General features: G+C 37.2%; 1 protein-coding gene across 1 annotated transcript in view; it reads right to left on the bottom strand.

Annotated features, from left to right (window-relative positions):
- The window catches only part of LOC109254640 (contactin-6), a 282077-nt gene that overhangs the window by 253287 nt on the left and 17210 nt on the right, over nt 1–11580 (bottom strand).

Below are 11580 nucleotides of genomic sequence, written 5' to 3'. Positions count from 1 at the left end.
ATACAGGGGCATATACATTTTTCAAACTCAAATTTAAAATATGTATGCACATTGTATGTGAATTATACCTCAATAAAGTTGATGAAAAGCATATTCTGGAGAGAAGATGGAGTGAAAGAAATGCACAAATGAAGGGTAAGAAGATAAAGAGAAAAATATATTTATCTAATGCTTGACTTTTGTGTGTTTATGTACATTAGCAATTCTCTTTTAGGCATATTGTTGGCTTTTTTTCTTTTTCTTTTTTTTTCTTTTTTTTTTTTTTTTTGTTTGCTATCAGTCTAATTTACTCTGTTCTATTCACACTCCCTTTCAATGTTCCTCAGCACCTGGTAATGACACCTCAGTTTAGCCATTTGTCAGAACTTTTAAGAAATAATAAAAATACCTAAATATGTATAATTGCAATCATGGAGTTTTTAACTTGAAAGTGTTCTAAGAGTTGAGCTGCACCAAGTAGGCATTCTCCTTGGATTTTACAATTTCCTATCTCTCTTGCACACACACGCGTGCGCACACACACACACACACACACTTTTCTAATGTTAATATTTCTCTTTCTCTATGTGACTAGACATTAATGTTCTAAGGGCTAAAATCAGACCATCAACGGATAAATAAAATGACAGTCATGTTATGATCTATATCTACACACTTAGAACTGAAATCATCACTTTACTAACAGCTTAGCTTAAAAATGTGTATTACAATGATGTGGAAGAGGGAATCTGAAAGAGCCTATTACACACTCTCCAACAGCCCCCTCTTTAACTTCTGCCACACTGACTTCTTTTCAAAATCATTCCCTAAGTGGGTGGAAACATTTGAAATGGATCAGTGAATTTTACCCTTTATGTATGATCCTATAAAACAGTAGCCACTCACCATTCTCACCTTATAAATTTATGGATCAGAGATTACATTTGTAAATAAAAGAAAACAGGGAAAGAGAAATGACATTTTCTACAGAGGAATTGGAAAGCAGCCATCTTATTAACACGAAGGTCGTCGGTCTGGCAGAAAACGTTAATAACACAAATGCTAAACGTAACTCTCAGATGTCTCTTGGAGTTGCCAAAATCATTTCCATTAAATTATGAATTAGAGACCTGACTGTATGAAAGACAAAGTGGCCAGTACTTGAACTGAGGAAAACAACATGAATTGGATTGGTTTGGGAAATAAATAAATATTCAGCCTTTCAGCAATTATGCTACCTATATTGACCACCTGTCCACCAACCATAACCTCAAAAAGAGAACAGAATAATAAATGAGAAAGAGTTGGAAAAATTAATGACAAGAAGTCATTTATCTACAAGGGCTTATTTTCTGCATTTGTGAAAGCAAGACTTTACGGTCCCTGATCTCCTGGTCTTGGCCTTGGTTGACCTGACACCCAATTTTTGACCACACCTGATTTTTCTTCACTGAAACCTCTATCAAATAAATATTGAATTATCTCAAGAATAGCCTGCTAAATACATTCTTTAAAACGTTTACTTATTTTTAGCAGGGAATTTTATTTCAAATGAAACTACATTTTCTCCATTCCTCTTCTTTTTCATTGACATGACTATTCCATTAACCATACAAGTCAAGTATTTCGGAGTAACTCAAAGCCCCAAGCTTTCCCTCCCATACCCACAAATTTAGTTAGCTATTAAGTCTTCTAGATTTAATTTCTATTCTACCAAAGTCTTATTTTGACCCTTAGAATCACGTCTAAGTTGATAAATGAGGTGCAAAAGACTTCCTTCATATTCTGGCATTTAACAATAAAGATAATAATAATGGATTAACAATTAGTATTTAGCAAACATTACTATGTGCCTGGAGCAGTGTCAATAATTAGCTGTGCCACATATGGATTATATCACTTAATCCTCCTGAAAACATGGGATATACATTTGTTTATATTGGCTTTTCTCAACCACAGACTCTGACACTAGGACTTGCTTATCTGGGATGTGATTATAGGAAGCACAGGTGAGATTCTGGGAAATGCAAGACAGAGACTGAAGAAAACCTCATAACATGTCACACTGTTCCTCTGCAGACACTGTAAGGAACCACACAGTGTGCACTTCAGTATTGTTCCATGAAGGGATGGAAAAGGTGGCGTATTATTGACCTATCCCTTTACTTCATCTGAGAATATTAAATCCCTGGCACTTCTGGTCATCACTTCCAGTTTGCCTTCTGTGTTGAAGAGCAAACTCCTGGAGGCTCTCAGACAAGGAAGCAGGGGTAACACAGGAACTTGAAGAAGGGAAGCTTTGGTTTCTCCAATGGGATCTGTGGGTAACCTTAGAGGCATACTGACAGGACATGGATTAGTCTCCTACAATACTAATTAATGTCCCAAAGTTCCTAATGTGGAAATCGATACAGCACCTTAGACAGGCTAACTAACTTGGCCAAGGACACAATGCAAGTTGTGTAGCCATAGTACAACAACAGGAAGTAGAGTCCAGGGCCTGGAACTTTGACCATTGGGCCACATTGCACCTCCGCCTCTTAACTGTCAGCCATATTGCAGTTCCACAGACAGACTTGTTATTTCTGATCTTTGCTTTTAATCGTCCTTATCTCTCTGGCTACTATGTTCTTCTGTCCTTGCTAATCTTGTAAACACCAAATAGTATTCCAAACCTCGATCAGAAATCCTTTCTTTTTATTTTTAAAATTTATTTATATCCTTATCCAAGTAACACACACAGATATAAGAAGCCAAAAGTGCTAGAAGTCTGAGCATAATAACAAGGAACACAGATCTCCCTCGTCTGTACCAGTATCTACTTTCACTCTTAAAACTCTTTCCACAGGAATTTACCTCTCTATCTTTAAATAATATGCATGTTATGACAACAACTTGATTCCTAAGACAGAATCCTCCATTGACCTACAGTTATGACAGGTGACAATACGACTCTCCTACATCCCTATTGCCCACCCCCTCATCCCACCACCAAGGTTCCCAAGCATAATCCTATCTCAGTTTTTCTTTAACTCCATATTCAGTGTTCAAGCAGTTATGACTACGCAAATACTGTCTACAGCAGATCCAAATAACATGATCACATTTTCTTCTCTTTTTTTTTGTTTTTTTAACAATTCTCTGTTTCTTTAAGAGTTAATAATTTCTTCACAGCTTTATTTCCTTTGATGTCTTCACATGTATGAATGAATCTTCCTTGCTTTTCAAGAGGTCTGTAAAACCCTTTCGCTACAATGTCTTCCTGGTGCATCCTGTCAAATAATCAGTCCACTCTGTTCACTTCCCTAGAGCTATTCCTTTGAAGTCCTTCATACGTTGCTCCAAGATGCATTTGCTCTTCTCCAGGCTTGTGGAAGTGCTGTTATTCATCTCTCTTATTGGTTCTCCTGTTTCTTAGGCTCCATGACTTTGACTTCGTTTATTCCTGAGTATTTGGAGCATTGCATCCAAGGTCTGATTACAGGGAGTAAATTTCAAATTAGAGTATGGAAAAGTGTTCATTTTACCTTCTTACTTATTTATTTTTATTAAAAAAAAATTTTAATGTTTACTCATTTCTGAGAGACATAGAGAGACAGAGCGTGAATGGGGGAAGGTCAGAGAAGGAGGGAGACACAGAATCCGAAGCAGGATCCAGGCTCAGAGCTGTCAGCACAGAGCCCAACATGGGGCTCAAACTCAAGAACTGTGAAATCATGACCTGAGCTGAAATTGGACCCCCAACCAAGCAAGCCACCCAGGCGCCCCAATGCATTTTACCTTCTTATTTGCTTAGGATATTCGTTCTATTCCTATTGTGTCAAGAATTGGCTCTGCATTCATTGTGTTGGATATGGGAGTCCTTTGAATCCTAAGACCTATACTTTTTTTACAATTGGGCTATTTTTGTCATGATATGTTTTATATTCTTTCCCCCTCTACTTTTTTATTCTTTTATCTTGTCTATGTTTTAGAAATTCCCGAGGATGCTGAACTTCATACATTAATTAACTTTCTTTTTTTTAAATTTTTTTTTAACGTTTATTTATTTTTGAGACAGAGAGAGACAGAGCATGAATGGGGGAGGGTCAGAGAGAGGGAGACACAGAATCCGAAACAGGCTCCAGGCCCTGAGCTGTCAGCACAGGGCCCGACGCGGGGCTCGAACCCATGGACCGTGAGATCATGACCTGAGCCGAAGTCGGCCGCTCAACCGACTGAGCCACCCAGGCACCCCGAATTAGCTTTCTTATTTATTGCACTCTTACCAACTTATTTTTATTTCTAGTTTCCTTTCTGGATAATTCCCTCAACTTTAATATTACAACTCTGTGCTGAATGTAGTTTTGTGTTGTCATTTTTGTTATTTAGCTATCATAATTTAAACTTCTAAAAATTATTTGTAATTCTTGTATTGTTGGTGTCTTTTTATTTAACTTCCTTTCCTTGGATGAAAAAGCTTTTATCATCTTTGATTTTTTAAAAATTTAAAAATTTATTTGTTTTTGAGAGAGAGAGAGAGCGTGAGTAGGGGAGGGGCACAGATAGAGGGAGACACAGAATCTGAAGCAGGCTACAAGCTCTGAGGTGTCAGCTTAGAGCCTGATGTGGGGCTCAACCCATGAACCATGAGATCACGACCTGAGATGAACTCAGACTGCTAATGAGTATGGCCACCCAGGCGTCCCGCTTTTATCATCTTTATTAAGCAACTGGTGATATTTTTGAAGTTTGGTTATTTTTTTTCTTTATAATGCCATTTTAATAGTTATTATTTAGTCGTAGGCCTTACCCTCTTACACTGAGAGGGCTTCCTCAAATGTCTAGTAATCCTAACTGTTCATTCATATATCTGTATTTGTGGATGTGGTTTATTGGCTTGTGGTCTTAATTCTTAGGTTTTTCAACTTTATCCATTCTTTACTGAAAAATTCCTAAACATGAGTATTTCTGACTCTATAATTGGAGTCTTTTAATTTCTCTGCAGAAGGATCAACTAAACGCTCAGTTTTCTCTCTGTAATCTCATGCTATTTCATTTTCTAAGACTGGAAGTTTACAACCTCTCTAGCTCAGTTCCTCTGCAAATATTCCTCCAATTTCCCATGGGCTGTGTGTGTGTGTGTGTGTGTGTGAGAGAGAGAGAGAGAGACAGAGACAGAGACAGAGACAGAGAGAGAGAGAGAGAGAGAGAGAGAGAGAGCAACAGACAGCCCACTGACAGGAAAAGGTGAATACCTGGGAGCCCACGTTGAAGACTTTCAAATAAGCCTTGATTTTCAGTCTCAACATCCCTGCTACTACCAACTTTCATGCTCCAAGGTGGCTTCCGTTCCTGATCCTTTTAGGAGAATCTGCAATATCATTCACTCACCTCTTGCAGCTTTCTTTCTGTCAAAGCACTTCACTGTGACTTTTTTCATCTTTGTATTTCTTTTCACTATGTAGCCTCCTGCTTTGTGTTCCTGTATTTTTGAGTTACACCAGACTCTGTTTCATTAACAATGGAATTTTTGTTTCTGCCGCTTGTCTTCCCAGTTTTTGTGAGTCTTTTTAAGGAGCACAGAGGGTGAGAAATCTTTTTCCTGAACACCTTGAGATTAAAAAACTTTTTCACCAAGTCTTCTTTCTTGGCCATCAATAGCAATTATTCTTTACCTCTTCTGAGCCAACATTTTACTATGTCTACATTTATGTTCTTTTATTGATTACATTTATCATGACTCTTTACAGATCTCTGTATTTCTGTTGACCTATGAAACAGGAAAGTTTTCTTTTCTTAAATTTATAGCCACATAATTTCACATAGGAGCTAGCACATAGAAGGTGCTTAATAACCACTGGCCACATTAAATTAATAATGGAGAAAGTAAGAGGATGTCATTACTTCTTTTCATCTCTCCCTTCCTGCAACACACAGAAACTCAGCTTTCAACATCCCCAAGGCTTGATTCATCGGGTGAATAAAGTCACAGCTAATAACAAACTGCATTCAAGTTATGTGATGGCTAGATAGGAAAGAGGCTCACACTGGTGAATACAAATACAGAACTCTTCAATTAATGCTATCACTCACCTTGCCATTGCAATCATCCCTCTTTGCAGTTTACTTATACCCTCCTGTCCTGCTAGAGTCTGTGACTAGAATGGTGAATATACATACGCCCACACATAACTGAAGAGTCTATTCTTTAGTACATGGATCTCAGGCCACCACCTTCTTGAACTCTTACCAAGTTTTCCACCTGGAAACCATCTCTTTCTCGGTTGAATTCTGTAACATTTCTGATATCATACTGGCTGGCTGTGAGCATTCAAATATTGAATGAATGGGCAAATAAATAAACGGTGACTCTACATGGGGAGAAGCTTGTTCGAGCTGTGTGCCCATACCACCTAGAGATATCCTAGAAAGATGATTCTCCTAGCGCATTGTGGAAGTGGGGATTTTTGACTAGTTTGTTTTAGTAACATACCAGTAGGTGTAATTATTCATGAATTGCTGTGTGCAACCCAAGACAATAGGTAACTTAATAGACGTCTCTGGCTAAAACTACAGTACTATCTAGGATTAACCAGCTGACAAAGGAGAGTTGTCACTGCATCCTAACCACCTGGGCCAAACCTCTAGGACAATCAGGGCATCATAGACTCAGTAGTCTCATTGTGCCAGAGTTAGTGAATTTATTTACTGAATTTGATTACTGCACCCTGCAAATATTTTTAATTATCTCTTAATTTAATCCCTTAAGATTTTTTAATGTTATTATCTTTCTCCAGAAATCAAGCCCTTTTCCTAGAATTTACAATGAAGTTGTACACATATTGAGCAATCTATTTTATTGCATTAATTACTCCCAGGCTCACATTTTTCATATGATAATTTGTTATTTACTTATCTTCTCAACCAATAATTAGACCATAAACTGAATAAGTCATGATTCTGGAAAAATATACATATGCCTCTCATTTGTTCAGCAGGAGAGTACAAAAATATGGCATTTTTTCCCCATTAAGAAGAACCTAATTTGAATAATATCAATATTTGTGCATGCATTTGGCTACTAGTTAATCCAAAGTAATCTAACCCTCTATTTATTATTCTAAACAGCCCTTGCCTCTTTAGAAGTTAAAAGTGATATAGTACTTGCAGCCCTATGCTTCCCTTCCAACCTCATCTCCTACCATTCACTTGAACTCGGTTTTCTTGTCAGGAACCCCAAGAGATATCAGAGCCTGAGGAAAGGCACTCTGACTTTCATCTTCACAACCCAGTACCAAAAGTACTGCCTGAGAACTAATAAGTATTTAATAAGTGATAGGGTAATTAGTGAATGCTCCATTATAACCACACTGATTATTTTATAAATGCTACACATTTTGACCTTCATCATTCATTTATCTCTTCTTCTAAAAAATAATTTAATGTTTATTTATTTTTGAGAGAGAGAGAGAGAGCACAAGCAGGGGAGGGGCAGAGACAGAGGGAGACACAGAATCTGAAGCAGGCTCCAGGCTCTGAGATGTCAGCACCAAGCCTGACCCGGGGCTCAAACTCACAAACTGTGAGATCATGACCCGTGTCGAAGTCGGATACATAACCAAGGATACACAACCACCCAGGCACCCCTCATTACCTCTTTTTATGGTTGCTCTTCTACCCAGTGAAATTCCCTCCTGTTTTCTTCAATGCCACGGCCATCCTAAATCTGTATGTGACCTGCTTGGAAGGAGCTGGTCCTTGTGACACTTAACACCACACTCTTCCATAAACCTTTGTGTCTGTTTTCCCTATTTTACTGTGGACTCCTTGAGAAAGGTATTTCTAAGTACCTGAGAAATTATAGGTGCTTTAAGTTTTGAATGAACTGATCCCTAAATTTCGAATACGGGCTTCCCTGAGGCACTGGAACAATGCAGTGTACAGGTTCTACCACTTTTTTCTGATCAGGCTGCTCTTAGTGTCTCAGTAATTTTCTTCTGGCATCCTTAGGCCAAAATAAATAACTAACACTTCCATTTATAAAGTAGTTTAGTTCAAACAATTTATGTTCTAACAACCTAGGAGCCTGTTCAAAAATCATAATGTGTGTATTTTGGAAGAAAAATAATACTTTTATTCCACTGACAAATAACCACTTTTACCTATGGTAAGTGTGCTCCTGTTAGGCAGAACACAACTTCGCATACCTTGGGATAAGAGTGTCCTGCCTTATTTCCTGTTCCATATTGACTGTCATGCAGTATATGCTTCTTACCAAAGCAACTGCTGGAGACCCTGCTTCAACAAACATATGATATTGAAAGGAAAGTAGACAATATAGTGCTGAAACAAACCTCAGAGTAGTAGTTCATGCAGTAACTGACAGAAATTGAGTAACTACTCTGCTTCTTTGAAACATTTAATTATATGCTGTAATGCCTCTGTGAGATCACTGGGATGCTCTGGGGTGTCTTGGCTTCCAGTTGGCAAAACCCATTGATTTTGGCAAAAGACCCTGGTTTTAAATTCTGGCTCCATGTTTGTTTATTTATTTATTTATTTATTTATTTATTTAGAGCACAAGAGAGAGTGGGGGAGTGGTAGGGAGAGAGACTCCCAAGCAGGCTCCATGCTGTCAGTGCAGAGCCTGACACAGGGCTCGATCTCATGAACCATGGGATCCTGACATGAGCCAAAATCAAGAGTCAGATACTCAACGGACTGAGCCACCCAGGTGCCCCTTGGCTCCACTGTTTAATGGCTCTTTGAGGGTAAATAATTTTCTTTGGCCCTCTGGGCCTTATTTTACTTACCTGTAAAACATGGAATGGTATCACTTATCTCTTAGGGTTTTTATGAGAATAAATGTGTTAGTCCATGTAAAAAACTTGGGAATCATTACTAATGTGAACAGAATACCGGGCATTTGCGATAGAGATGAGTCAAATGCTGCATGGGTGTCTTATATATCCTCAGTGGGCTACCACTTTCCCTACACTATCTACAACATTTTTTTATCCATAATGAATCTAATGAAACTATACTACTTGAAACTCACTAATTACTATATGTCAGGCACTGTGCTAAACCTTTAGATTCATTAATGCCAATCAATCCTCTGAACAACCATAAGAGAAAGAGCTACTATTATTTCCCAGTTTTATAGGTAAGAAAACTGGTGAAGCTAGAGAAGTCAAAAAGTATGTCCCAGTTCGACTAGCTTCAACTTCAGCAGAGCAGTGTTCAAATCTATATGTGCTTGACGGCCAGCGTGAATTCTTCACTGCTCCTTCTTCTCTTGAACCGAAAGGGAAAGGTAGATTCTATCTCTACAATGAGAATCGCAGATCTTCTCATGACTGAAAGATGAAGAAGGGGTCGTGAAAACAGGTGCAGGCTGGGGGCAGGATCCAGGAGGCCTTATATTCACATCACTCACCATTCGGGCTTCATCTCAATCACACTCCTGACAACACTGGCAACCTGCTCATCATTTTTTTCCTCAAGTACTGATTTAGAGTAGGAGATAGAGAAATCCTCAGGCCTGCTGAATATTAAGTGAAATCTTAGCGGCGTCATTATAAGATATGTCACCTTACTGCAGGATTCATCTATAAAAGGAATTTATTTTCCCCAAATTTGCCGTCTTCAAGAGAAACTATTTTAGAAATGTTCAGAAGCTGGATGTGAGCATAGTCCACCCTCCAAGAAACAATGGATGGTATTGATTTCTTCCAGCCACTCACACCTCCATATGAGTTTATGGGATCCTAAATCAAGAAGCAATTTTTGTTTTTTGACAATGATATAGAAAGTACCTACTTTCTCCATGATAGTATACCTGCTTTATGTGGTTTTTTTCAATTAAAAAAAAAAGGTTCTTCTATTGTTGAGCAGAGTTGTGTATGTTTTAAAGTCAAACTTATAAAAATGAATATTTACATATCTTAAATCAAAAAGCAATTCTGCTCTTCTGACATTAATATTTAAAAAGATGATTCCTCCATCTCTTTGTAAGATTTTGTTGAATGCCTCTGATGTAAATATCAGATGTAGACAACATAAAGCACTTTTCCTGAAGAAGGACACTGGTCTAGTACATTTTTGGCCATGTAAAATATACAAGAGTAATACAGCAGCTGAATAGAAGTCCTCAGATATAATACAACAATTTTTAAATGCCACCCATAAGTAGCTTAAAATTCACCTGCACATGAAAGCAACTAAACCTATTGGGAGAAGAAATATATGAAATATGTAAAAAGTTATATAAAAGAAAAGAGGAAGAGGAAGCATTAAAAAAATTTGGAACTGCCAGTATTTCCTTTGTCAAAAAGCCGACACGGCTGTATACAAATACAAAGCATGTGTGTGCATATAAACAGATATATGAATTTACTGCTTTCCCTCTTAATTGATTATCACAGGATCATCATCAAAACAGGTAAAAGGAAGAGAATAAAAAAAGATGCCATTTTTGTAGCTATTGCTCAGATCCTCTTTTCAAATCTGCTCAAGAGGCAATAAATAATATAAAATTAATTATTGTGCATTCTAAATAAGAATATAGTGTATATACAGACTCAAAATACCTATATACTGTTTTAAAAGGTCAACAGAAGCAGAACTACTGGTTCTGTTTAGAGTTAAAAATCATACCCAAGAAGATAAGTTTTTTTTTTCAACCAGGAAGAGAAAAAACAATAGCAGATAATATCTTCTTTGCAGTAGTATGACTTCTTTTAATATACTGTAGGTTTTATTTTCTTCTGGCTTTAGTAGGTTTTAAACAAGAAAATTAACAATAAAAGGTTACAGACTGTTTCAGAACATTACATTATTTTACTGTAAAATTTTTCACACATCTACAAAAAGCTAACTTTTTTTTTTTTTTTTTTTTTTTTTTGAGAATGAATAGGGAAACCACAGCCACTGGATTTGCATTTTAAAATCTGAGACTGTGTCTACTCTGTAGTCTTGGGCAAGTCTCTGTCTTCATACAACTCAGGCACTATGAATTAATATCCACATTATTAGAGTTTCATGAAATGCTATTTTCCTTTTAAAATGTTAAGCTTAATTTACACAGGTATATTTTTTATAATGTTAGTAAAATTTTAAAAACCTACATTTTCGCCGTGGTTAATATTAAATTATTTGAAGTTGAATAGACTGAATATATGTAAACAATCAGGCTCACTGATAACTTAGACTATTATAATTTCCTTAATATTTTAAATATTTATAAAAACAGAAATATTTTGTTTTCTTGACTGTTTTAGGTGTCTTGCCAATCAACCCTAGGACCCTAACAAAGAAAATCCTTCTAAGTATTTATTTTTTTTCAATATATGAAATTTATTGTCAAAATGGTTTCCATACAACACCCAGTGCTCATCCCAAAAGGTGCCCTCCTCAATGCCCATCACCCACCCTCCCCTCCCTCCCACCCTCCATCAACCTTCAGTTCGTTCTCAGTTTTTAAGAGTCTCTTATGCTTTGGCTCTCCCCTTCTTTTTTTAACATTTATTCATTTTTGAGAGTGAGAGAGACAGAGCATGAGCAGAAGAGGAGCAGAGAGAGGGGGAGACACAGAATCTGAAGCGGGCTCCAGGCTCA

This window comes from Panthera pardus, unplaced genomic scaffold, assembly GCF_024362965.1.
Source record: "Panthera pardus isolate Hobbes unplaced genomic scaffold, ASM2436296v1 HiC_scaffold_8, whole genome shotgun sequence".
Taxonomy (NCBI): Eukaryota; Metazoa; Chordata; class Mammalia; order Carnivora; family Felidae; genus Panthera; species Panthera pardus.
Note: the sequence above shows the minus strand (reverse complement) of the source record. Positions and strands in the feature narration are given on the sequence as shown.